The 26,979-nt window shown below is 40.3% G+C and overlaps 1 protein-coding gene, 1 long non-coding RNA gene and 1 pseudogene across 8 annotated transcripts in view; 2 read left to right on the plus strand and 1 right to left on the minus strand.

Annotated features, from left to right (window-relative positions):
* IRF2 (interferon regulatory factor 2) overlaps nt 1–439 on the minus strand; it is a 145,969-nt gene extending 145,530 nt beyond the window's left edge. For all 5 annotated transcript variants that reach the window (XM_085001032.1, XM_021075622.2, XM_021075623.2 and 2 more), the window contains exon 1: nt 368–439. The gene's annotated coding sequence lies outside the window, so the exon portion shown is untranslated. The remainder of the gene's footprint in view (nt 1–367) is intronic.
* Nucleotides 440–533: 94 nt separating this feature from the next.
* LOC106506219 (uncharacterized) lies at nt 534–22,423 on the plus strand. Of its 2 annotated transcripts, XR_001301389.3 has the most exons (7): nt 534–967; nt 4,153–4,384; nt 10,176–10,359; nt 10,998–11,047; nt 15,138–15,199; nt 15,543–15,600; nt 21,081–22,423. It is a non-coding gene; the product is annotated as an uncharacterized LOC106506219 (long non-coding RNA). The 2 variants fall into 2 exon arrangements; XR_014830443.1 differs by lacking the exon at nt 21,081–22,423 and having other exon boundaries at nt 15,543–15,649.
* LOC100515241 (protein N-terminal asparagine amidohydrolase pseudogene) lies at nt 11,109–12,109 on the plus strand (annotated as a pseudogene). Its single transcript, XR_014830395.1, has one exon. The product of XR_014830395.1 is annotated as a protein N-terminal asparagine amidohydrolase pseudogene (transcript).
* Nucleotides 22,424–26,979: the final 4,556 nt, after the last annotated feature.

Below are 26,979 nucleotides of genomic sequence, written 5' to 3' on the forward strand. Positions count from 1 at the left end.
AGACTCCTAAAACAATATTCCAACTCCCCGAGAAATGCCCGCGAAGATATAAAGAGAAAAAAAAAAAAAATCCGCTACTCCAACAAAATCCAGAACTGTCAGCCTCTTTTACGCGCAGGGAGGGATGGGGGACAACTCCCAAGACGAGCTTACTGCAACCAGACAAGCGCAAGCCGCGACCACCTGTGTAAGGCCTGCATGAAAGACCCCTCTTCCCGGTCAGAAAAGCCAAGCCCGTGCACTCCAGAAATCGAGGCAGCTGCACACCAGAAATCTCTGCAGCAGACTTGCTGCTTTTTTGTGACAGAAAAAGAAAAAAATAAGTGACTCCAAACCGCTTCCCAAGCAGCCAACAAACCCCTCCCACCTTTAACTTTTCTTGGACTCGCAGAGCCACTGTTATTCCGGAAACGCCCCGGCAGGAAGTAGAGCCGTGAATGCGGCAGCACGAAGCATCCTGGGAGTTGTGGTCCACGCTCAGAATGCGCAGGCGCAGAGGTGGCCGCCCAAGAGCAGAGCCCGACGGGAATGGTAGTTTCTCCTGCGTTAACCTAGCGTAAGGGTGTCCAAAGGTCAGACAGATGCAATTTCGCGAGTTCTCATTTCAGACAGCAGGGGTGCCCTCACTGAGGGCCTGTAGGTCTGGGAGACTTGGTTTGGGAAATGTGCCTGTCGTCTGACGTTCGACAGTAGATCTGAGATGGATTGAGATAGCCCTCAAGTGGACTGAGTGGAGCGAAGCACAAGCCGTAAGATCTGCAAACTGGACTGTGGACTGTGCGGGAACACTGTAGAATTAAGGAGAGAAGCCGTCTCAAAGACTCAGAGAAAGAACGGACTTCAGTGTTATTTACCTCATGAATCAGAAGAACATTTTGGAGAAGGATACCGAAAAAAATTACATATATGACATGCAGGCCAATGAAAGTATGGCACAGTCTGAAAGAATATGCAGCAAAATATTAAGGTTCATTTTTTTTTTAATAAGGGATTTTTTTTTTTTTTACACTTTTATGTATTTTCTGAATTGTCTACAAGGGCTAAGTATTCCTTGTTGGTGTAAAATACTGCAAATATGAAGTAAAATATATAGAGTAATTTTTTTTTTGTCTTTTCTAGGGCCACTCCCGCAGCATATGGAGGTTCCCAGGCTAGGGGTCTAATTGGAGCTGTAACCGCCGGCCTACACCACAGCCACAGCAACGCGGGATCCAAGCCACGCCTGCGACCTACACCACAGCTCAGGGCAGCGCTGGATCATTAACCCACTGAGCAAGGCCAGGGATTAAACCTGCAACCTCATGGTTCTTGGTGAGATTCGTTAACCACTGCGCCACGACGGGAACTCCATATAGAGTAATTTTTAAAGGCCCTGGAATCTACCACAAAGCTTTGTCTTATTTACTTCCTCCCTCCCTCCCTCTATTCCTTCCCTTCTTTTCTCCTATGCTCCCTCTTTCTTTCCTTCTTTCTAAAAAAAAAAAAAAAAATTACTAAGAAAAAAACAATAGAGAGATGTCCCTTATTTAGTCCTTTCTCTGCTGTGTGGAAATACACACACACTCTGAAGGGTTTTTATTTTATTTTATTTTATTTATGTATGTATGTATTTTTTTGTCTTTTGTCTTCTTGAGGCCGCATCCCCGCATATGGAGGTTCCCAGGCTAGGGGTCGAATCAGAGCTGTAGCCCATGGCCTACACCACTGCCACAGCAGCTGGGGATCTGAGCCGGGTCTGCGACCTGTGTCACAGCTCACAGCAACACAGGATCTTTAACCCAATGAGAGGGGCCAGGGATCAAACCCATGTCCTCATGGATGCTAGTCCAGTTCGTTAACCACCAGGGGAACTCCTGAAGAGTTTTCAGTATATTTCTGTTTGTGTATCCACACACACGTGTATGTATTGTAGGTTTTTCAGATCGGTGGTGTCATACATACTGTGTGAGTCATTATGTAATTTGCTTTTCTCATTGCTCTGCATCCTGTGTTTTTTAGATTTATCAAAAAAACCACAATACCTATAGTTCTAATTCATTCATTTTAACTTTTATGTGCTATTGTGTTGCATGACAATGTCACAATTTAAATATTTGTCTGATGAGGGATTTTTACTGTGTTCCAGATATTTTGTGATTATAAACTGTATTGTTATGCACATTCTTAAGCAAATGTGCAAGAACTTCTCTGAGGCCTTTACCTGTGAAATTGCCGGGTCTTGAGAATATACATATTTCCAGGTTTACCAAGTGCTGCCAAAATGCCCTAGAAAGTGGTGAACCTCTTTTCACTTTTTTCACTTTTCACTCTACCAAAATAGATTATGAATTCCCTGTGATTCACATTCTTGCCATAATTGCATGGTGTCATAATTTCTTCTTTATTGTTTAGCTTGATCACCTTAAAACAGTATCTGTTTAGTATTTTAATTTTAATTTAATTGATTTTGTCAGAATTTAAAATTTTTGAAAATGGGGGCTTTTCTTCATCTTCTTTGGTTCATCTAGGTATGGTGCAAGGAACATATATTATTTGTGTAATAAAATAATCTATTTTAGATTTACCTTGTGTTTAGATAATGCTATCTTTCTCTACAGTCTTGTTTTCCATAATGCTTTATATTATTTCTATATTTTAATTATTTTAAATTTTATTATACTCCTCATTATCTTTCTTTTTTTTTAATTTTTTCTTTTTTAGCCACAAGTGCGGCATTTGGAAGTTCCCAGGTTAGGGGTCCTGTCCAAGCCACAGCCACGGCAATGTGGGATCTGAGCCACGTCTCCCACCTACACCACAGCTCATGGCGACAGCGGATCCTTAACCCACTGAGCAAGGCCACGGATCAAACCCTTATCCTCTGCTGAGCCACAACAGGAACTCCTCAGTATCTTTATATCTGCTAAAGACTAAGCAACAGTTCCCTGATTGGTAGAGAGTACCATATTTCTAATGAATTCCACCTAGGGCTACCTGAAGTTTTTAGCTATTATGGCAACAGAGTATTGTGTATTGTGTACTCTGTACTCAAAAGAGTGTGTGTATATATTAAACCTGTAGGCCACAGAAAGCCCCCAGTCTTTTTCTCCTGAGTGGCTTCTCAACAGAAACTAGCTCTTCCGGCTTTTGTTTACTTTCAACATTCCTATTTATTTATTATTTTGTTGTCTTTTTCTATGCCCATTTACATCTAAGCAAGTTCATTGCTCTACTCATTTTTTTTTTCCAGGCAATAACTGTTTATCTTGTTGTCATATGTAGCATTTTTAGGGATCAGGTTTATTGAGCTGTAATTTACAAATAATAAAATTCACCTTTTTTTTTTAAGTATACAGTTCTGTAAGTTTTGATAAACACAAAAAGTAATGTCTCCACCGTCATAATGAAGGTAGAGAACAAATCCATAACCCCTGAGATACTCCCCTGTACCCCTTTGTAGAAGCTGCTCCAACCTAAAACCCTGGCAGCCTCTTACAGGTTTCCTGTCTCTGTAATTTGCCTTTTTTAAGACTGTGATTGTGTTTGCCTGCTCTGGTTTCTATAACAAAATATCACAGCCTGGGTAAACAGACATTTATTTCTCACAGTTCTGGAGCCTGGGAAATCCAAAATAAAGGTGCCAGCATATTTGATTCCTGGTACAAGCCTGCTTTCTGGCTTACAGATATCTGCCTTCTGATTATGAGGGTTCTGGTCTCTCTTCTTCTTATAAGGGCACTGATCCCATCAGGGAGACCCTGCTTTCATGACATTATCTAAACCTAATATCCTCCCAAAGTCCTCACTGAATTTAGGGTTAAGGTTTCAATAAATTTGGGGATATGGAATACAAACCTTTAGTTCAAAACAGTGATATAAGTGGAATCATATGTTATGTTGCCTTTTGAGTCTTAGTTTGAGATTCAGTGATGTATGTATCAGTGGGTTTTTTATTGCCATGTAGTAACCTGATATATAACTGTGCTGTAATTTTTTCATGTATTCATCAGTTAAAGGAAATTTGGGGTTGTTTCCAGTTTGGGGCAAATATATATGACACTGCTATAACCATCTGTATACAGGTTTTGGGGTGAATATTAGCTCTTGTTTCTCTTAGGAAAATACACAGGAGTGGATTCACTATGTCTTTTTGTTTTTGTTTTTGTTTTTTAGGACCACACCCATGGCAAAGGGGTTGAATTGGAGCTGCAATTGCCAGTCTGTGCTACAGTCACATTAATGCCAGATCTGAGCCACATCTGTGACCTACACCACAGCTCAGGGAAGTGACAGATCTTTAACCTACTGAGTGAGGCCAGGGATCAAACTGCATCCTCAAGAATACTAGTGGGGTTCCTAACCTGCTGAGCCACAACCAGAACTCCTCTATGTCATATTTTAAAGTGTATGTTTAACTTTATAAGAAATTGCAAAACTAAGATGGATCAGTGAGCCATCTCTCAGATGTCCTACAACAATACTAATGAGGAATTCCTTCGTGGCTCAGTGGTTAATGAACCTGACTGGGATCCGTGAGGATGGAGGTTCCATCCCTGGCCTGGCTTGGTGGGCTAGGGATCCAGTGTTGCCACGAGCTGTGGTGTAGGTCATAGACATGGCTCGGATCCTGCATTGCTGTGGCTATGGTGTAGGCCCAGCAGCTTTAGCTAGGATTCAACCCCTAGCCTGGGAACTTCCATCTGCCGTGGGTGCGGCCCTTAAAAGCAAAAAAACAAACAAACAAAAACAAACAAACAAACAAAACTAATGAAGGTTAACAGTAACCTTTTAAAATCTTTCTGTGAACTTTGATTAGTATTGTTTAAGGACATTTGGGCGAAGGCTTACTGATCCATCTTAAGACAGAAGTCATATTTTGGCTTCATTCGTCTGTCCTATAAATGTTTGTGCTTTTTAGTATTTCCTTTTTTGATTTGTGCTTCTTAGTATTTCCTTCTTTGACTTCTTCTCTTGGTACTCTTCCCCCCCCCCCTTTTTTTTTTTTTTTGTCTTTTTGCTATTTCTTGGGCCGCTCCTGCAGCATATGGAGGTTCCCAGGCTAGGGGTTGAATCGGAGCTGTAGCCACCGGCCTACGCCAGAGCCACAGCAACATGGGATCCGAGCCACGTCTGCAAACTACACCACAGCTCTCAGCAACGCCAGATCGTCAACCCACTGAGCAAGGGCAGGGACCGAACCCGCAACCTCATGGTTCCCAGTTGGATTCGTTAATCACTGCGCCACGACGGGAACTCCTCCTCTTCCCTTCTTTGATTTCTTCTCTTGGTACTCTTTCCTCTCCCCTCGGGCAGTCTCAACCACTCCCCTGGATTTAGATAACTTCCAATGACCCTTATTCAAAAACTCCAACAGTGATTTTCTTGTATATCGACCTACCTTCAAGCATCTGTTTTCACGTTTCTAGAGTCTTGCTCAGTTTGTCCAAAATACTGAGCTAATTATGACTATCACCCCTGTGTTTCTGTGATTTACCCCATTCATGAAAACCAGTCATCAAACCAATAATCAATGTTCTAAGTTTCTCTCCTTCACAATTAACATTCATTGAATTCTATAAATTCTATAAATTCCACTGCCTAAATACACCTTAATACTCTCCTTTCCTTTTCATTTTCCCACCATTATTGCCTTAGCTCAGAACCTTGCCTATATTACTGCTGTAGCCCGTTTACTGATTTCTCTGCTTTGTGCTACCTCAAATCCTCAGAAATCTTTGCCTAGCTATGTCTTTAAACTACCTGCATCTCCAGCTATCTCTTCTACTCTTTCCTACCTCATTCCCTATGTCCCAGTTGAACTAAACTACTAGCAATTCTTTGGAAAAATTATATTGTACATCATGTGACATATTCCTTGTCATTTTGTGTGCTGGCTAAAGGATAAAGCTATAAATCAGAGAATTTGGATAAAACCTAGTAAATTCAGCAATAAGTTTGAAAGTTTTTTATATTTATTAAATTATAGTTGATTTACAATGTTGTTCCAGTTTCAGCTGTACAGCAAGGTGACCCAGTCATACACACACACACACACACACACACACACACACACACACACGCATACCTTCTGTTTCTTATATTATCTTCCATTAAGGTCTATCCCAAGAGATTGGCTATAGTTCCCTGTGCTATAAAGTAGGACCTCATTGCTTATTCATTCTAAGTATAATAGTTTGTGTCTACCAACCCCAAACTCCCAGTCCATCCCACTCCCTTCCCCTCCCCCTTGGCAACCACAAGTCTTTTCTCTATGACTCTGAGTCTATTTCTGTTTTGTAGATAAGTTCATTTGTGCCGTATTTTAGATTCCACATATAAGTGATATCTATATGGTATTTGTCTTTTTCTTTCTGACTTACTTTACTTAGTATGAGAATCTCTAGTTGCATCCATGTTGATGTAAATGGTATTATTTCATTCTTTTTTTTATGGCTGAGTAGTATTCTATTGTATATATGTCCCACATCTTCTTAATCCATTCATCTGTCAATGGACACTTTGGTTGTTCCATGTCTTGGCTATTATGAATAGTCACAATAAGGGTGCATGTATCTTTTTGAATGAAAGTTTTGTCCAGATATATGCCCAAGAGTGGGATTGCCAGGTCATATGGTAGTTCTATATTTAGTTTTCTGAGGTACCTCTGTACTGTTTTCTGTAGTGGTTGTACCAATTTACACTCCCACCAACAGTGTAAGAGTGTTCCCTTTCTCCACACCCTCACCAGCATTTGTTGTTTATGGACTTATTGATGATGGCCATTCTGACCAGTGTGAGGTGGTACTGCTTGTAGTTTTGATTTGCATTTCTCAATAGTGATGTTAAGCATCTTTTCATTTGCCTATGGCCATCCTTATGTTTTCTTTGGAGGAATGTCTATTTAGGGCTTCTGCCCATTTTTCGATTAGATTGTTTGTTTTTTTGGTGTTGAGTTGTGTGAGTTGTTTGTATATTTTGGGGTTTAAGCCCTTGTCAATTGCGTTCTTTGAAACTATTTTCTCCCATTCTGTGGGTTGTCTTTTTTTTTTTTTTTTAATGGTTTCCTTTGCTGTGCAAAAACTTGTAAGTTCGATTAGGTTCCATTTATTCAGTTTTTTTTTTAATTTTTTAATTTTTTGCTTTTTAGCGCCGAACCTGTGGCATGTGGAGGTTCCCAGGTGAGGGGTCTAATCAGAGCTGCAGCTGCTGGCCTACACCACAGACACAGCAACGCCAGATCTGCACCATGTCTGTGACCTACACCATGGCTCATGGCAACACTGGATCCTTAACCCACTGAGTGAGGCCAGGGATGGAACCTGCAACCTCATGGTTCCTACTCGGATTCGTTTCTGCTGTGCTACGAAGGGAACTCCCCAGTTTTGTTTTTATATCTGTTGCCTTGGGAGACTGACCTAAGAAAACATCTTACAGTTGATGTCAGAGAATGTTATGCCTATATTCTCTTTTAGGATTTTTTATGGTCTCATATCTTTTAAGTCTCATATCTTTTAAGTCTTTAAGCCATTTTGAGTTTAATTTTGTGCATGGTGTGAGGGTGTGTTCTAGTTTCATTGATCTACATGCAACTGTCCAGTTTTCCCAGCACCACTTGCTGAAGAAACTCTCTTTTCCCGTTTTATATTCTTGCCTCCTGTGTTGAGGATTAATTAACCATAGGTATCTGGGTTTATTTTTGGGCTATTCTGTTCTGTTGATCTGTCTGTTTTTTTGTGCCAATACCACACTGTCTTGATTACTGAAGCTCTGTTATAGTGTGTGAAGTCTGGGAAATTTATGCCTCCTGCTTCCCCCTCTCCCTGCTCAGGATTTCTTTGGCAATTCTGGGTCTTTTATGGTTCCATGTCAATTTTTGGATTATCTGTTCTAGTTCTGTGAAAAATGTCATGGGCAATTTGATAGGGATCACATTAAATCTATAGATTGCTTTGGGTTGTTTGGCCACTTTAACAATACTAATTTTTCAGATTTGGATGTTTTTGAAATTTAAATATAAAGAAACAAATATGGAGTCCAGTTAGAGCCTCTGGCTTGTGATTTTTATTTCTTCAATTATTTAAGATATGGATGCTCTTCTACACTACCAATGGAAGGGTGTATTGGGGCTCTCTTCAAGGAAAGTTGTCATATTAAAATTATAAATATTCCTCAACGCGAATATTCAGTTTCTTGTTATTATCCTAGAGAAACACTTGTACATATGCACAAAGAGCCATGTGCAATAGTTTTTATTGCTTCTTAGCTATAATTGTGGACAATCAAAAACAACCTAAAATTGGCAATAGGAGAAAAATTAATTATGGCACACCTATAGAATGAAATATATCGCAGCAGTTAAAGAGAACAAATTAAATCTGACCTAAAAAGCTCTCAAGGACATACAGTTTTATGAGGGAGAAGAGAAGTAAGCTGTGGGATAAAATACATGGTATGATATGGTTTATGTTTATGGAAAAGCTATATCATCTATATGAACGAACATAGTTATGTATGAAAATGCATTTTAAAGGGTCTGGAAGAATTATTTAAGACCAGTGACAGTGTCTGCCTACAGAGAGAGGATTGGGATTGGGAGTAGTGAAGCTGTGAATAATTTGTTTAGCTTTCTACTCCTTCTACCCTTCTGTATTTTTCAGTATTTTTTATAGAGGAAATACATGGATATTTTTTAAGGAGTGAGAAATGGCTGGACAATCCTAACTAGCATGCTCCCACCTTTAATTCTTACTCTGCCAGAAGAGGTACGGTCCATTTAAAATGAGGAAATCTCCGATTAAAAACTCCCACAGGGACAGAAGTTCCTGTTGTGGCCAATCGACATGACTTCACTGAACTCGGAGTTGAAAGGGCTGTACACAACCAGTTCTCATGAGCCAAGATAAGTGAGCCCAGTGTACCACTAAACAGCAGACTTGGGCTCAGCTAAGCCAGAGAGAGTTCGAAGAGGGTTCCGAGAAGTTGACATAAGTTCAACCAAGAGCTTTCAGTGTAGAGGTATCATCAGTGGACATTGTCTTGCATTATACCCTTTACCTTTAAAAATCTCCAAGTTGGGGAGTTCCCATCACAGCTTATCGGAAATGAATCTGACTAGCATCCATGAGGATGCAGTTTCGATCCCTGGCCTTGCTCAGTGGATTAAGGATCCGGCGTTGTGCCGTGAGCTGTGGTATAGGCTGCAGACGAAGCTTGGATCCTGCATTGCTGTGGCTGTGGTGTAGGCCAGCAGCTGTAGCTCTGATTTGGCCTAGCTGGGAACTTCAATTTGCTGTAGGCGTGGCCCTAAAAAGACAAAAAAATAAGTGAGTAAATAAAATAAAATCTCCATGTTGGATTCAAAATGTACATTAGTGTTTAAGTTCTAGAAAAGCAAGTATGAACATGAATGTGAAAGTACCTGATAACCATTCAAATACCAAGGATGATAGGAGGAAATATAGGCCAGGTTACTCGGTTGAGACTAATTCCTGTGTTGTTCCTTTTTTTTTCTTTTTGATTAGAAAAAAATTTTTTTTCTGTTATTTTGACTGTTTCAGTTAGGAGTTTTAAAACTGCTCAGCACTGTTATATCCTGAATCAAGACACACACACACACACACACACACACACACACACACACACACACGCAGTGATATTGGACATGTACAGGGGTATCAGGACTGTAGAGTTTTAGTGTAGAAACTCTTCTTACTTCCGTCCCTCTGGTGAGGAACTAGGACTTTGGAATCAGTCAGACCTCAATTCAGATCCCACCTCTGCCACTTACAGTCCATGTGATGGGAGAAAGGACTTAGCTTCTACAAGCTCCAGTTTCCTGGTTTGCAAAATGGTGGTAATGTTAGAACTTAATTCAAGGCACTAAACACTAGACACCTAACACAAAGGGCAGTTATGAGGATTAACATATTTAATGCAATACCTGGCATTTAATAATAATAAACCCTGATTAAACAATAAATAAGCTGTGGTACCAACACCTTGATCTGGGAGTTTAGAATCCTGAAGGCCAAGCAACTCAGTTCCCAGAGTCTAGCCACCAAGACCTGTTTATCAGGTCTGACTGCAGGGAAGAGGGGAAGTCAAGAGCATGTACCCCAGGTGCTCTGCTGCATGGTCCTTGAACTGGGGGAACACCTGCCACCTCTCTGTTTTGTTTGAATTCTGCTTCCCCCCAGGGATTTCTAGGCCTGAACTCACCCATGGTTTATTCACCGCTGACCAAAGCAAATGTCAATGTTGAGCAGAAGTGACAATGTGAAAGATTTAAGACGGAAAATGAGAGCATCTTTTTAAAAAGCCAGTGGAGCTGTCTGTCCGACTGTCTCTGGAAGCCAGGCTTTGCCAAGCGTGTGTGTGGGGGTGAGTATGGATGGACTCCCTGGGTGGGGCTGGTCACCTAAGTACCTATGAAGTGCTGAGAAGCTGATGTTACCTGACTGCTGTGGTTCCCCCTGACTCCTCGTCCACAGGGGAAACGTTCCATGCCTTCCAAACCACGAATAGTTCTGAACCCTGACTATGCTATATCCTTTCCTGTTAGCAAGCAGGTGGCATAGAGAGCGAGGGTACCTGGACAGAGGGATGATTCATGACACAAGGGTGTGAGATTCCATCAGTTACTCAGAATGGCCTATCATTTAAAATTTATGAGTTACTTGTTTCTGGGATCTTCCATTTAATATATTCAGGTATCCAAAACCACGGAAAGCAAAACCAAGGACAAGGGGGTGGCTCCTGTACCAGGGAACTGCCTAGGAGACTGTATCCTTCCTGATTCTAGAGAATTGCTGAAGAGACCTTTACAGTTTAAAATGTAAAGACCAGAGGATGCTAGTTATTGGGGTGGGTGGGCGTTACATGAAAGTACGTTATGCTGTTTTGTCTAATTTTATGTATACCTGAAACTGTCCATAATAAAAGCTATAAACTAAAACAAAGAAACAGAAGGAAAATTTTAATGTAATGACCAGGAATATTTTCCCTTTCCTTTCTTTTAGGAATCGCACTAATGCCGAGGACCAGGGTCTCTGCTGCGCACACAGGGGTGGTGAGTACAGCTGCCCAGTTCACCCAGGACTTTGACTGAGCCCATCTGATTCTGGGGAAAAAAAGTCAGACTTCTTAAAGGTTAGTCTGTTCAACAGGGGGGACCTCAGGGCTTTCTGTATGCTCAGCAAAGAGACCTTGTAGTGACGTCCTCTCCATCCTGGGTTCTGGTGGTGCCATCACTTGTCATGTTGTTGTCCTGAGGCACACAGATGTTGGGGCTCCCGGCTTGACACATTGCGAGGGAACCGGCACCAAAGATGAGATGTCCTTGATCATGGACTCCATAAAATCCTTTCCCAACCACCTCAGTGCAGAAGGTAGAACTCCACCTCCTGGGAGGCCTCAGGGAGAGAGGCAGTTGTCAGTGAACTCATACTCATCAACTGCTCAGTGAATCTGACCGACAAGATGATATTCACAAAGTGACATCATGTGTGATAGAATTAAATGACTGAGAAGAAAATGAAAACCACTTTACAATAATTTCTGGCATTGCCGTCAGCATTAAAACTGTCAAGATTTACAGAGCGTCCTCCTGAGGTCGAGGTCCAGAGAAGGAACTGCAGGCTGTACCATCTTTAACCAGAGGACCAGTGCTTAGCACTTAGGATACAAAAATACCATTTCCTCCTGTGGATTCCTCGTTGCAGCAAGATGATAAGGAAATGCTAGAGGATCTTTCCACTTCACTTCTGGCTGAGCCCTTCCTCTCTGTGAAACATATTAGATCTACCTTGATTTTTTTTTTAATTCCATCTTCAACTAATACAGTTTCCTGGAAAGGAAAAAAGAAAAAGAGGGAGGAAAGGAAGAAGGGAGGAAGAAAGAAAAAAAAAAAAAAAAAAGGCAGCTTCGCTTATGGAAATAGAGCTCTTCTCCAGAGAGCTTAAAACAAGATTTACCAAAGAAAGTAACTTTTTGGCATGACAAAGACCATTGGTGGCAATCCGAAGAATATAAATTTGCTATCTACATCCACTGAGTCTTAAGTCTCCCTTCTTACCCAGTGTCTTTCAAATAACTCTCAAAATAAAATCTCACTTTTGCAAAAGGAAAAAAAGAATCTTCCTATCATCTTGCCACACACATAATCATTAAAACCTTTATTTATTAAGGGTTGTGATTCTCCTTGGAATAAGTCGCCAGACTGAAGGAATTATACGGACATAGCTCCACAGTCCTTGAAGCTAACAAATGCAGGTTTCCTTCTTAGGAAAGGATAAAGAGAGCTCATCACATTTACACATCCGGTTGCATCCCTTCTTACTTCAAATCCTTAAATCGTTTTCCAGGGTGATGTCCACTCCTTTGAAAGGAATACCAGACCCTTTATAACCAGGATCTGAGACACACATTTACTCTCCCACCTGTAATCTTCCACCTCCTGTTTCCCATCCTCCTCCCTCCCACCTACGGGATGCTGTGTTGTTTCTTGAAGGCACTGTGATCTTGCACCTCTCTCCTTGGTCCAGAGCCTCCCCCTCCCTGGATGGCTTTCCCTCCCCCACTCATTCCTACCCATCCTCTAAGTCGGGCCTGACCCCTTGCCTCCTTTGCCAGGACTTCCCCAGCCCCTCGGTCCTTCTCTGCCACGTTATACTTGGTCATCACCTCTACTGTAATGTTTATCAATTTGTATTATCATTGTTTGTGTTTCTCCCCTCCAGGAGAGATAAGCCTCTTAACCACAGAGGTGATTTCGTTTTTCCTTTGTTTTCTCAGTGCTTGGCACATAGTTGATGTTTAAATATTATTGAATGAAAACCAATAGTTTATAAAACACTTGGCTGTTTACAAAGGCTTTGCAAGTACATTATTTCTACTGATTCTAGAAGTGACTCAGTTTTTACCTGTTATTAGACATTATCATCAGCCTGATTATTTCACAAATGAGGACACTGAAGTTCACAGAGAGTAAGGAACTTGGCTTAAGACATTCGGATGGTGTATGGTCAAGCAGGCTGCAAAGCTTGGATCTCCTGATAAGAGAGCCAGAAACAATAAGAACAGAAACCTCAACAGACTATGAAGTTCATCAGTTCTTTTTACTTCACAGTCCAACAAGGGAGCCGGGAGCCTGGGAATTGGGGCCTTGCTGGTTTTAAGACTTTAGCCATGCGGAACCTCAGTTTTCTCATCTATAAAATGACAGGGTTGTACTATAAAAAGTAATTCTCAGTTATATTTCATGTTCACTGCTCTTTCTAATCCAGAAATTCCCAAACTTTCCTAGTTCCTGGCACCCCTAGTCCAAAAGAGGTACCTAAACAATTTTCTGTAAGTAGTTAGGTCTAAACAACCTCGTAGCAGCTCCTCTGGCATCCAACAGATGCCTGTGTCCCTCAGAAACTTAGCCCACAGTGCAGAAGTTCGCATTGTGGCTCAGTGGTAACTAGCATGACTAGTATCCATGAGGATGTGGCTTTGATACCTGGCCTCGTTCACTGGGTTGGGGATCCGGCCTTGCCGTGAGCTGTGGGGCAGGTCACAGATGTGGATTGGATACCATGTTGTTGTGGCTGTGGCGTAGGCCAGCGGATGTGGTTCTGATTAGACCCCTAGCCTGGGAACTTCCAAATGCCGTAGGTCCGGCCCTAAAAAGCAAAAACGAAAAACAACCCCCCCAAAAAAACTCACAGTGCCTCTGCGGGTTTGCTTGTCACTTTGGAGCACCTGAGCACACAGTTTAATAATCACAGTTGTAATCAAAGAAACTCAGCTCTACTCTGATAGAAATAGGAAGTCTCTTTTTTAAAGAAAAATGTTTATATCATAGCTATTTACACAAGTTTTAAACCTTATAATGACATTAATGAGGGTATATTTTAATGCCAAAGTTTTAAAATTCAGATAATTTTGTTAATAATCTGAAACACACCAAGATGTTGCTGAGAATAGTGTTTTCTGGTATCATCATCAGAGAGCACAAAATAAATGCTGGTAATATTATTAGAAGTATTATAGCTCTGACACATAAAAATGAAAATCATTCTATTAGAGATTAAATGATATTAATACTATTGGTAATCATTATCATTGTAAATTTTCAACAGTAAAATTCATCCCCACATATAACAATTATTGGACCTTATTGTTTAGAGGTTGCATTTTACTGAAGAGCATCTTGGTTCTTGGAATAAAATTTTAAACAGCAACCGAAGAACAGCTTTAAGTTAAAAATGTTTTATTTTTAAGAGTTAGTGGTGTGAACGTTTTTCTCACACAGCTAAACTGCTGGAACGAGTCCAAGCTTTGTGCAAGTTTTCCTTAAGTGTTTCATGTTGTCCCTGCTTTAAACCCAAACAATTGCTAACTCTTTGTAAGCTGTTGTAATACTGACTCAGCTGATAAATTAATGAAATCCCCTTTCTTGGAAATCCTAAACCACAAAACATTTGTTACATTGCTAATAGGAAGGAGTGGACAGAGATGGGCCACCCAACATTCTTCTATGCCTGGATCATCTGCAATGAGAAAACAGCAATTTATTTGTATTTCTTACTTACCCAGATCAACAGTTACCAACTAGATAGGGACTGAGCCTAGAGCAGCAGGAGGTGGTATATAAAAACACAGGTACTGGAGGAAATGGGAGGGGACAGAACCATAATCAATGGCTGTCAGGTGTGGTTGGCAGGATGTAGCTGGTGGGCTAGAGGAAGAGAAGTAGAAGAAATGGTGCTCATCCAAGGTTATTTTGATTAACTAGCCAGAAGGCCACAGATGGATACTCACAGGAGAATGATCAGAGCAGAAATAGCACTCTTGGCAGGTAGATGTGGGGACTGAGGGAGAATTAATTTTAGCTTTAATTTTTAAAGTTTTAATTCATTTGTATTTTATTTTAATTAATTTTTAAAAGCTTTAATTTTTTAAAAAAGTTTTAAGATTTTTATTGTAGGGATATATGTATATAAGGAAATATACCACGTTAACCCTTCTTAAGTGTACAGTTTAGTGGCATTAAGTACTTTCACATCATTGTACAATCCTCACCATCATCTGTCTCCGGAGCATTTTCTTCTTCCCAAACTGAAACTCTGCACCCACTAAACAACCCCCTATTACGCTCTCCTCCCCTGCCCCAGGCTCCTTGTGACCACCAATGTGCTGCCTGCCTCTATGAATTTGACTGTTCTAAGTACTTCATGTAAGTATAAATTATACAACACTTGTCCTTTTGTGCCAGGCTTCTTCATTTAGCATGATGTCACAATCCATCCATAAGGTAGCATGGGTCAGAATTTCCTTCCTTTCTTTGGCTAAATAATATTCCACTGCATGTATATATCACCTTTTATTTATCCATTCATCTGTCAAAGGACCCTTGACACTTGGGTGCTTCCACCTTTCAGCTATTGGGAATAATGCTGCTAAGAACACAAATGTACAAATATCTTCTTGAGTCTCTGCTTTCAATTCCTTTGAGTAAATACTCCGAAGTGGAATTGCTGGCTTATATGGTAATTCTGTTTCTTTTTCTTTTCTTTTAGGAACTGCCATACTGTTTTCCATAGTGGCTGCACCGTTTTACATCCATACCAGCAATGAGTAAGTATCCTAATTTCACCACATCATTGCTGACATTTGTTATTTTCTGGGGCTTTGTTTGTTTAATAATTGCCATCCTAAGAGGTATGAAGTATTACCACATAATGGTTTTGATTTGCATTTCCTTCAGAGCTACTGATGTTGAGCATCTTTTCATGTGCATCTGGGCTATTTGCGTATCTTCTGTGGAGCAATTATCTTCTCAAGTTCTTACCCATTTATATATATATATATAAAATATAAATATATAAAATATATATATATATATATTTTACCATTTCTAGGGCCGTTCCTGCGGCATATGGAGGTTCCTAGGCTAGGGGTTGAATTGGAGCTGTAGCCGCTGGCCTATGCCAGAGTCACAGCAACACCAGAATTGAGCCACTTCTGTGACCTACACCACAGCTCACCACAATGCCTGGATCCTTAACCCACTGAGCGAGGCCAGGGATCGAACCTGCAACCTCATGATTCCTAATCAGATTCGTTAACCACTGAGCCACGACGGGAACTCCTCAAGTTCTTACCCATTTTTAAATTGTTTTTGTTGTTATAGTCATTGAGCTGTAGGAGTTCTTTATATATCCTGGATATTAATCCCTTATCAGATATAAGATTCACAAATAATTGCTCCCATTCCGTTTCGCTCTGTTGATAGTGTCCTTTGATGCACAGAAGTTTTTAATTTTGATGAAATACAGTTTACCTATTTTTTTGTTGTTGTTGTCTGTGCTTTTGGTGTCAGCAAACTTGTAGTTTTTAATTCAAAAACACCATGTCTCCTGCCTCATGTGTACCACTGAACCAGGTCCCTTTATTTGCTAGGATTCTATCAGAGGTAAATGCATTTTGAAATAGAGAACACAGATAATTGTGCAATTGGAATGGGAAAAATCAGGTAATTATGGCTGTTTCAGGTGCAAATAGAGAAGGTTTAATATGGTAAGAGTTCACCAATCTATCCCGGAGATCTTTTTCAGAATTACCTAAATAGTGCAGGAGTGGAGTTTAGATGTCTTTATGTCAGAGGTCTTTGGGAACCAAATAGACCAGGTATGGAGATGAAGTGGAGATAAAACAAAATGAGATGAGAATATTAAGAAGCCCTTTGTTTAGAAAATTGGAAAGGGGACAGCTTCACTTTGCTGAGGGAATACAAGAATTGGACCTCTTCCCGAAATTTAGTTGCATTAAGGTATGACCGCCTAAGTGATGTCATGGGCTCAACCCAAAGTCATGTAGTTTCTCTGTGGGAAGGCGGCAATTAGAGTCCAGTCTGTGTGATTCCCACGTTCCCCTCTGCCATGCAGATTCCACTTTGCGATCAGTGTAACTGGGATATTTTTGCTCTAAAAATGTAAGTAGGCATGCTGGTCTCTCCACCTCAACTTAACATCCAACGGTCTGCTTTTAGCATTTGCAGGTGTCATTACATTACAACAATTTGCTTTTACTTGAATAGTGAACATTATACTACTTAGTCTAGAGATTTGCGATATTCTGGTCTAAATTGAATGAAAGCTATTCGGGGTCTTAAAGATTAACCTAGTGTGATATAATAAAACAGAAACAAGTTGAATTGCGGTGGAATTGCTGCTTCTGAATTTAAAACTAGTCAAGATAAAGTAAATGTTTGAAAAGATTGCTATCATCTTCACCTGAATATTAATACATTTGTGATCAAATGATATGTATGTTTACATATGGAGAAATAAAATCCAGCTTAAAATGCTAATGTCATTTTCTCTGCTATTTTTGAAGCAAAAAAAAAAATGATGCTGAATTGTTGACTATTAGGCACCAACACAATGTTTCAGGGAAACTAATTGAATTGAATAAGTAAATAAGGTTTTCCAAAGATGAGTGAGTCATACACCTGCATATGTTTGGAACAGCAATTAGAGTGTTCAAAATTGTGACATGAAGAATGAGGCATACATAATACATAAAAGTAAGAGTATTTTTAGCTGAATCTGATCTGGAAGTCAGGATACTTAATTCCTGTGAACAATTTCTCTCTTTGTTGGTTTGTTCATTCTCTATGCTCTCCCAAAAAATACCTAGTATCAAACTGCTTGATTTATTTTTAACTTTGGCAAAAAATCACTCATATATCTTAGGCTTTCTAGCACCATATTTATTTCATTTTTCTTCCTAAAAATACTAAAGAGTAGCAGCAAAAATTCTTGGTGGGAGTTCCCGTCATGGCTTAATGAATCCAACTAGGAACCATGAGGTTTCAGGTTCGATCCCTGGCCTTGCTCAGTGGGTTAAGGATCTGGCCCTTAACCCACTGAGCTGTGGTATAGGTTGCAGACGCGGCTCAGATCCCAAGTTGCTGTGGCTCTGGCGTAGGCTGGTGGCTACAGGTCCGATTAGACCTCTAGCCTGGGAACCTCCATATGCCACAGGAGCGGCCCTAGAAATGGCAAAAAGACACACACACAAAAAAAATCTTGGTGGTCTCCCTTGCATGTAATGTTATTATTATTATTTTTTATCTCTTGTCGTCTGCCTGCTTTTTGTTGTAAACACAGGCTAAACTTCATGCTCTTCTGTTGGCATATACTTGGAGCTTTATGCCTGCAAGATGCTTGTAGAGCTTTTATAGCTTTGAGAGTACAGTGTAGATACCACTTGTTCCTCTACCTTAAGACTTACTTCCCTTTTCTGAGATTTGAGAACAGTACCTTGTACAGCTCTAAGAATGCAATTCTTTCCGCATTGTCTGGACTGTCCTAATAGTTACAAAATAGTGTTTTGCTAGCAGGGGCTACTGCAGTTTATATGAAGGTTGCAAACTGAAACTTCCTCTAAGATTATGTAATAAGTTTTTTGGGGGAAAGGGAGGAAGTACTTTAAGTTTAAAATTGTATAAAATAATAAATAGAAAATGATTACTTGTTGCATATGTTTATCACACCGTTTAATATATATATATATATATATTATATATATATATAAAATATATTTGTTTCCTAGTTTAGACTGTAAGTTACTTCAGGGCAGAGACTGTGTCCTAAGTTTCCTGCTCCCCTGGTGCCTTGCTAAACACAAGGTACACAGCAGGTGCTCAATAAATACTTTTAAAATGTCCTAAGAATAAATCTTGGTAGACATAAAAATATATGAGTACAGGGAGTTCCCTGGTGGTCTGTTAAGGATTCAACATTGTCACTGCTGTGGCTTCGGTTCATTCCCTGACCTTGGAACTTCTGCATGCCATGTCCATGGCCAAAAAGAAAATACATGAAGAGTTCTCGTTGTGGCTCAGTGTGTTATGAACCCAACTAGTATGCATGAGGACATGGGTTCCATCCCTGGCCCCACTCAGTGGGTTAAGAAGCCAGTGTTGCTGTGAGCTGCAGTGTAGGTTGCAATTGCAGCTCGGATCCTAAGTTGCTATAGCTGTGGTGTAGGCCAGCTGCTATAGCTCTGATTCAACCTCTAACCTGGGAACTTCCATATGCCAAAGGTGTGGCCCTAAAAAGCAAAAAAAAAAAAAAAAAAAAGCAAAAAGAAAATACATGAGTACAATCTATCGACAAGACCAGGCCCACAAAATTCAATTTCCAAATGTCAGAATCTTCCCCATCTTTCAAGCCCCAGGGGCAAAGTGACTTTTTCCCAGATAGTCCCTAATCCTTCAACAACCCCAACGGATCATATTCCTTACTTTTACATTCTCATAGCATTTTGTACCCCTTCTTTTTGCCACTTCCTGCTTCATAATCTGTTCTGTGGCTTAAGTATAAATTATTATTAACTCCTGCCTATCCATTATTGTCATGCTCAGACATCTCACAGTGTCAACACAGTGGGTCCTCACCAAATGTGGGTTGCATTCACCACTTATTCAATAGCTAAGCTCTGAAATCCTTAAGTTTTTTTTTTTAAAGCTTTAAAGTAGCTTTAAAACCCTTTTGGAAATAGGTATATTCATAACAATGTGAATACAGGAAAATACTGAACTTCATGCAATAGAAGGATACTACTTGAATTTGTATCTGGGCTCCAGTATTTATTTGCTGCTGGATCATGGCCAAATTACTTAGCCTCTCTGTGCCTCAGTTCCTTCATCTATAAAACAGGGATGGTAATAATACTTGGCACTTATGGTTGGAGACAATATAGGCAAAGGTTTTTGAAGACATTCCTTATGTATTTTCAAAATTAACTCTTTCTCTGACATATGCATTGCAAATGTTTTCTCTCATTTTGTAGGTTGCCTTTTCACTCGGTTTTTGTTTTCTGTGTTTTGCAGAATCTTTTGGTTTAACATGGTCCCATTTGTTTATTTTTGCTTTTGTTGCCTATGTTTTTGGTCTCATACCCAAGAAATCATTGCCAAGACCAATGTCATGAACATTTTCCCCTATGTTTTCTTCTTACAGACTCAGGTCTTACATTTAAGTCTTTAATCCACTTTGAATTGGTTTTTATATATGGTGTAAGATGGGTCCAATTTCTGATATGTATTTTCACATTGGTAAATTGTTTTTTTCCTTCTAAAATTTCTTCTTTTCTTGTAAGGTTCATCTTTGCCTAAGACAGGGATCATTTCTCTCTGCTTTGCTTCCCATATTCCTTTCTGACCCAGATATGTGTTGTTTCTGCTTCTATCCTGCCCAACCTTCAGCCAGAATGAGTCAACAAGAAAACTTTCACAATTAATATTCTGAGATTCACCCCTCAGGTAATAATTCTCCTGCGTTTAGTCATTCATATCCTTTGGTTCACAGAAACGTTAAGTCTAGAGCCTTCTAATTGCTGACCTAAATAATATCCCTAGATTTTTTTTTAAGATAATGTACAGTTTATTTTAGTAATAACCATGAGTCATCACAGAAGCTAATGAACTTGGGAATTCTATATAAAATCATCCAAGCATATAAAGCCTATTTTCCAAGGTTCCTTTTTCTTAGTTCAAGGCCACAAAAATTGGAACATGATGGAACTTGACTCCCACATTTGCCATATGTCTAAATAATTTTGAGTTAGAAATCCAGCTAACAAATTGTTAAATAAAACCTGAATTCTCAGAATTTAGACTTCTGCTTGGTGTTCTGCACAGGAATGTGGTGGCAGAGGGAAAGCTGGCCCCCAGCCCTGGGCCAGTCCCCTTCCCTTTCACCCTAGCGCTGTTCTCACAGGAGCAGCCTTGCATGCCTTATGTGGACTCCCTAAGCCCCCCTCAAGCTCCAGCCACACATTCTCACCCCCTTTGGACAGCAGCACTTTGGGTTCCCTTTGGCTAAACAGCCTGCCTTTGAAGATGGAAGAAGCCATGCAGACTCATAGCCATTGGGAGTGGGTCCTCACTACCCAGAGTGTGTTCTAGAAGAGAAGGTGCAAGCTCTGGGTAGACAGGGGTGCAGTGAGGGGAAGGCCAGAGAGGCACCTTTCAAAGGAAAAGGTCCAGGCAGGGGCATCTTGCCCAAGTCAACTGCTCAACCCAACAGTGCATTGTGTCCTCTCAGCCCTTTCATTTCAGTCTCAGCCACAGTGGACGCTTCCGTGGAAGCACAGACTTTCCTTGTGCTGCCAGCATCTTACCTTAAGCTCAAGCTCAAGCCACACTTTCTGCTCCAAGGTCATCTCCAACACACACAAATGCAGCCCAGAAATACCTGGAAGTTAACAGCCTTTCCTGGAGGAAACTTCTAGCACAGGTCAGGGGTCAAGCCTCCCATTTGTTTCAGGTGGACAATTCTGAACAGCTTTCCATGACCTTCTTTTGAGATTGATGGGAACAAGCCCACCACTCCCAGTAGCAACCTCAGCAGCCCACACTGGTCTCAGCTTTTCCTCCTTCCCTGTCTCCATCTCTTGCTTCCTGGAATCATCACCCAAATAAACCACCCATACCCCTCGGGCTCTGCCTTGATGGGGGCTCAAAGGAATAAGGGACAAATACTGGGAGCAGAAAGACCAGCCCTTTCCAGGTACAACTACATCAGCAGCATAGTCTCACTGGTGACCTTCATCCACGATCACGTAAGAACACTTCCTAAGGGGAAAGTATGCTCAACGCATTGATGATATAACCTATCCCAGCACATTGATATTATAATCTAGACTCCTTCTTAGGGGTCTTTTGTTTGGTTTTATTTTTCTTTGAGGGGGCAGTCCCTTTGCTCTTTCCTCTTTTTCAATGTCTAAATCCCTTGTGTGATGCCTCACTTTCATGTTTAGAATTTCCCCAAATTGACTGTGGCCTGTGGAAGGCAAGGTGGAGGGAGCTGTTTATAGAAAATGAACAAGGAAGGGAAGAAGACCAGAGGTGAAAAGCTGTGACTAATTTTGACATCAAAGATTACAATGATATACACAATGGAATACTACTCAGCCATAAAAAAGAATGAAATAATGCCATTTGCAGCAACATGGATGGAACTAGAGACTCTCATACTAAGTAACGTAAGTCAGAAAGAGAAAGACAAATACCATATGTCACTTATATCTGGAATCTACTATCCAGCACAAATAAACCTTTCCGTAGAAAAGAAATTCATGGACTTGGAGAATAGACTTGCGGTTGCCAAGGGGGAGGGGGAGGGGATGGGATGGACTGGGAATCTGGGGTTAGTAGATGCAAACAATTGCCTTTGGAATGGATAAGCAATGAGATCCTGCTGTATAGCATTGGGAACTACTATATCAAGTCACTTGTGATGGAGCATAATAGAGGATAATGTGAGAAAAAGAATGTATATATGTATGTGTGACTGGGTCACCTTGCTGTAACAGTAGAAACACTGTAAACCAACTATAATGGAAAAAATAAAAGTTATTAAAAAAAGATTACAATAAACATAACAAAGTATAAACAGTCCTTTTTATAGCTGACCACCAGGCTGAGGACTGTGGATCTGGATTTTCCTGGACAGTCCCCATTTCAAATTTTTGACGTGAGGTTTATAATCACATTCCTCTGCTTAGACTGTTGTCCAGATTTAACCCTCAGAAAATAGGGTGCCAGACCATCCACAGCCATGGCCAGGCCAGGGGCTGCTTTCTGTTGCCGGGGTTCTTTGTCTGAATCAAGGCCCTCAGGGTTGGTCTCCTACAGAGCACGTAGCCCCCAGTTCCTGGATCCCCATGGGAAGGGGCTCTTGGACAAGGCCTATCAACAGTTCTTTTTGCACAGCCTGGCCCCGTTAGGGGTGCCACACTGCAGAAAGCCCTCTGGGCCAGGTTACTGCCAGCCTCTAGAGCCATCTTATTCTGCACCAGCTTTTACTACAGCTCTATCTGGAGACCCTGTGCCCAGACTTCAGGCCCCTTGGGATGGAGTCTGCTACCCTTGGGCTGGCTTGCCTTGGCTCTTTGAGCTTCCTTGTGTTTAATTTCTGGGTAATTTTCTGAGTTGAAACAGAAAGAAGATTAAAAGAGAATGGTAATTTTTTTTTAAAAAAAAGAAAGAAAATAGGGTCACCATGCTATGGGAACCCTGCTTAGGGTCATGGGGCTCTTCTTCCTCACACCCTGCTTCTGCCTGAGGCTTCAGCCACTTGTGGCCTGAAGGTGAATTTGATGATCTGTTATTTGCCCCCACATTTAAAAACCAAAAATGGGATGGGTGGCAGAGAGAGGATCAACCTGGGAAACCAATGATCTTAGAGCTGGAAGGAACTTTATACTAATCCCTCGTTTAAAAAAATGAGACTTTTGGAGGCCCCTGACAGCTCAGTGGGTTAAGGAGCTAGTGTTGTCACTACTGTGGCTTGGGTTGCTGCTGCAGCACAGGTCCCTGGCCCTGGAACTTTCACATGCTGCAGCCAAAAAAAAAGAGAGAGACTCTGTTGTAAGATTATAGTCTAAGGTAATGTACTGAGGTTTTCTTTCTTTCTTTCTTTCTTCTTCTTCTTTTTTTTTTTTTTTTCCTTTTTAGGGCTGCCCTTGTGGCATATGGAAGTTCCCAGGCTAGGGGGTAAATCAGAGCTGCAGCTGCCAAGCCTACTCCACAGCCATAGCGATGCAGGATCTGAGCCGCATCTTCAACCTACACCACAGCTCACAGCAAGGGCAGATCCTAAACCCACTGAAAGAGGCCAGGGATGGATCATGCATCCTCATGGATATTAGTCAGGTTCATAACCTGCTGAGCCACAAAGGGAACTCCTGTATTGAGGTTTTCTTATAATCCTAAAACCTAAAATGATTGCATTTTGCTATTTGATAATTCTTTCTACAAGCAAGGGGTTATTTTGTATCATAGACTAATATGGAGGGATCCTGAGAAGAGTAAACGGATGGATTTGATTTCCTTATTTGTGCTGCTACCCAGTGGTGGAGGTAAGAAAGCACACCCAGGAGGGGACCTAGGCATTACTGAATCCAGGAAACAGACATTTACAGACATGAGAATAGGTAGACAACTACTCATCGTGATAAACAATGCTGTAATAACCTAGATTTGTTCCTCCTCTTCAGAAATTAGAACATCATCCATATAATTATGAATAAACACCTTTTATGTATATGCACTGGAAAAACATTTTAATCTCTGACACGAGGCCATGGAAAGATGTTTTAAGTGTTCCAAGTATTATTCAGCAAACATTTACTGAAATGAACCATAAATCAGGCACTGTTCTAGGCTTTTGGGATAGAAAGGTTAATAATACAGAATTTTTGGCTATAGGAACTCCATGGTTTGAGTCCCAGAATGAATAGTCAACAAATCATCGCACTCAGTGTGACGTATAATAAACAATATAATGATATTTTTCACATTTCCCTCCTAAATAATAGAGGTTCAATAAAATGTAAATGGAGAAATACAGTGATACTCTCCTCCCTCCCCTAACATCTGAAATAAACCTTCCCCAGCTGCTCTTCAGGCTCCTCTTTTAAGATGCAAACACCAAGAAGGATGGCATCTTTATCACATCCACTCTCCTTTGCCTTTCTGTCAATCAGAGGTCACAAAAAAGTTTTCACCAGATCATTTTTCCAATCTTCCATAAACTTTTTTTTTTTTTTTTTTTTTTTTGCTATTTCTTGGACTGCTCCCACGGCATATGGAGGTTCCCAGGCTAGGGGTTGAATCAGAGCTGCAGCCACCGGCCTACACCAGAGCCACAGCAACACTGGATTCGAGCTGCATCTGCAGCCTACACCACAGCTCATGGCAATGCCGGATCCCAACCCACTGAGCAAGGCCAGGGATTGAACCCGCAACCTCATGGTTCCTAGTTGGTTTCGTTAACCACTGCGCCACGACAGGCACTCCTTCCATAAACTTTTACATCTAGTCTATGAAAGGCTGATGACAAAAATAAAACAAACAACAGAAAAAAACATTTGCCTACTAATCACGTTAAAAAAAAAACAATACGTTTGTCATTTTATTTTTTCAATATCAGATAGAAGCAATAAATTGGCTTTTTACAATAAATATTATTAATAGCATCACACATCAGAGATATCAGAAAAGAAAAAAATAACTTGCTATGTATAAGGTTGTCAGAATAACCTAAACTTTTAAAATAGGCTAAATTATAAATTAAATAGAAAATAGTTGGAAGTGGAGTTCCCGTCGCGGTGCAGCGTAAACAAATCCGACTAGGAACCATGAGGTTGCAGGTTCGATCCCTGGCCTCGCTCAGTTGGTTAAGGATCTGGTGTTGCCATGAACTGTGGTGTAGGTCGCAGAGGTGGTTCAGATCTGGCATTGCTGTGGCTCTGGTTTAGGCTGGCATGTGTAGCTCCGACTAGACCCCTAGCCTGGGAACCTCTATATGCTGTGGGTACAGTCCTAAAAAGACAAAAAGACAAAAAAAAAAAAAGAGAAAAAAAAGAAAAAAAAAAAGAAAATGGTTGGACGTATGATAATTAAAGCAAACAGAAAAAAAATTAGGAAGCAGTGTTAGGAAAAGAAAAGAAGTGCAGTGACCCAGAGCTTTGGATGTCTTTCTCATGCAGAAGAGAAGCTGAAAAAGAGGCAATATGCATTAATCCAAATTTATTAACAAATTTTAGTAAAAGTCAATTGAAAATATAGTCATCCTTGATAGATAAACAAGGAATTATGCTTCAGATTTGAGCAACTTTTTATTACTCAATGAATTTATTACATTTGTAGTTGTACAATGATCATCACAATCCAATTTTATAGGATTTCCATCCCACACAGCAGTGCATCCCCCCACCTCCCGAATTGTCTCCTTTAGAAACTGTAAGTTTTTCAAAGTCTGTGAGTCAGTATCTGTTCTGCAAAGAAGTTCATTCTGTCCTTTTTTCAGATTCCACATGTCAGTGAAAGCATTTGATGTTGGTGTCTCATTGTATGACTGACTTTACTTAGCATGATAATTTCTAGGTCCATCCATGTTGCTAAAAATGCCAGTATTTCGTTCCTTTTAATGGCTGAGTAATATTCCTTTGTGTATATGTGCCACATCTTCTTGATCCACTCCTCTTTCGATGGACATTTGGTTGTTTCCATGTCTTAGCTATTTGAGCAACTTTTTTTAAAAGATGGAAGTGATTTTGAACCATTTAAAAAGACAGAATCCAGATAAATAATTCAAAAAAACACATAGAACAGATGAAATTCATTTATGGTATAAGTCAAGACAGCTGTTGCCCTTGGGTATTAGTGAGTGGGAGGAACAGGAGGGGGTTCCTGGGGGGCTAGTAATGATGTTCTGCTTTTTGACTGAGATACTGGTTACATGGAGGTGTTCCCTTCATGGTGAAATCCCCCCTGGTTACTTATAATGTGTATATTTTTCTGATGTAGACTTTAATAAGAGGTTAGAAAAACATTAGCCAACCTTAAAAAAAAAAAGAGAGAGAGAAAGAATCAGGCCAAAATAAGAATTAATTTAATTTAATTAGGATTTAAATTAATAATTTAGGGAGGAATGTTACCTAAACAAGTGATAACTAAGGAATGACTGACACATTCTGAATAGCAAAAGCTAACAATGTCTTGGTTTAGGTATCACTGAAAAAGGAACAAAAATGATAGATTTCATTTTTTAAGAAAATATTAGACTTTGAGTAAAGATAACTGAATGAAATCGGATCACAGAATCTAGCTCCTTCAATACCTAATGACATAAACCACCCCAAGAGAAATAGCATAACTTCCCTGGAGTAACCAAACATAGAAGAGAGCATAATGTCAGACCATAAACTTCAGAAGGAGCTGATGGCTAATGAAAGAGAAAGAAAATTTTGACAAGGCTCTACCAGGCATCAAACCCCACTTTCATAAAAAAATGAGTCTAGAGCTACTGGATAGCCCAGGTGCAGAGTCTAGAACCACAGAATCATAAGGACTTCCAAGAATGCTCACTGTTGTCTCAAAATGGGGAAAAAAAAGTTAATAAAAATTTCATTACTGCATTATGAAAAGTCTTCAAA

This window comes from Sus scrofa, chromosome 15 (genome assembly GCF_054392235.1).
Source record: "Sus scrofa isolate SSC_HxYL_T2T_F1_AM1 chromosome 15, Sscrofa_HxYL_maternal_Yorkshire_Landrace_v2.0, whole genome shotgun sequence".
NCBI lineage: Eukaryota > Metazoa > Chordata > Mammalia > Artiodactyla > Suidae > Sus > Sus scrofa.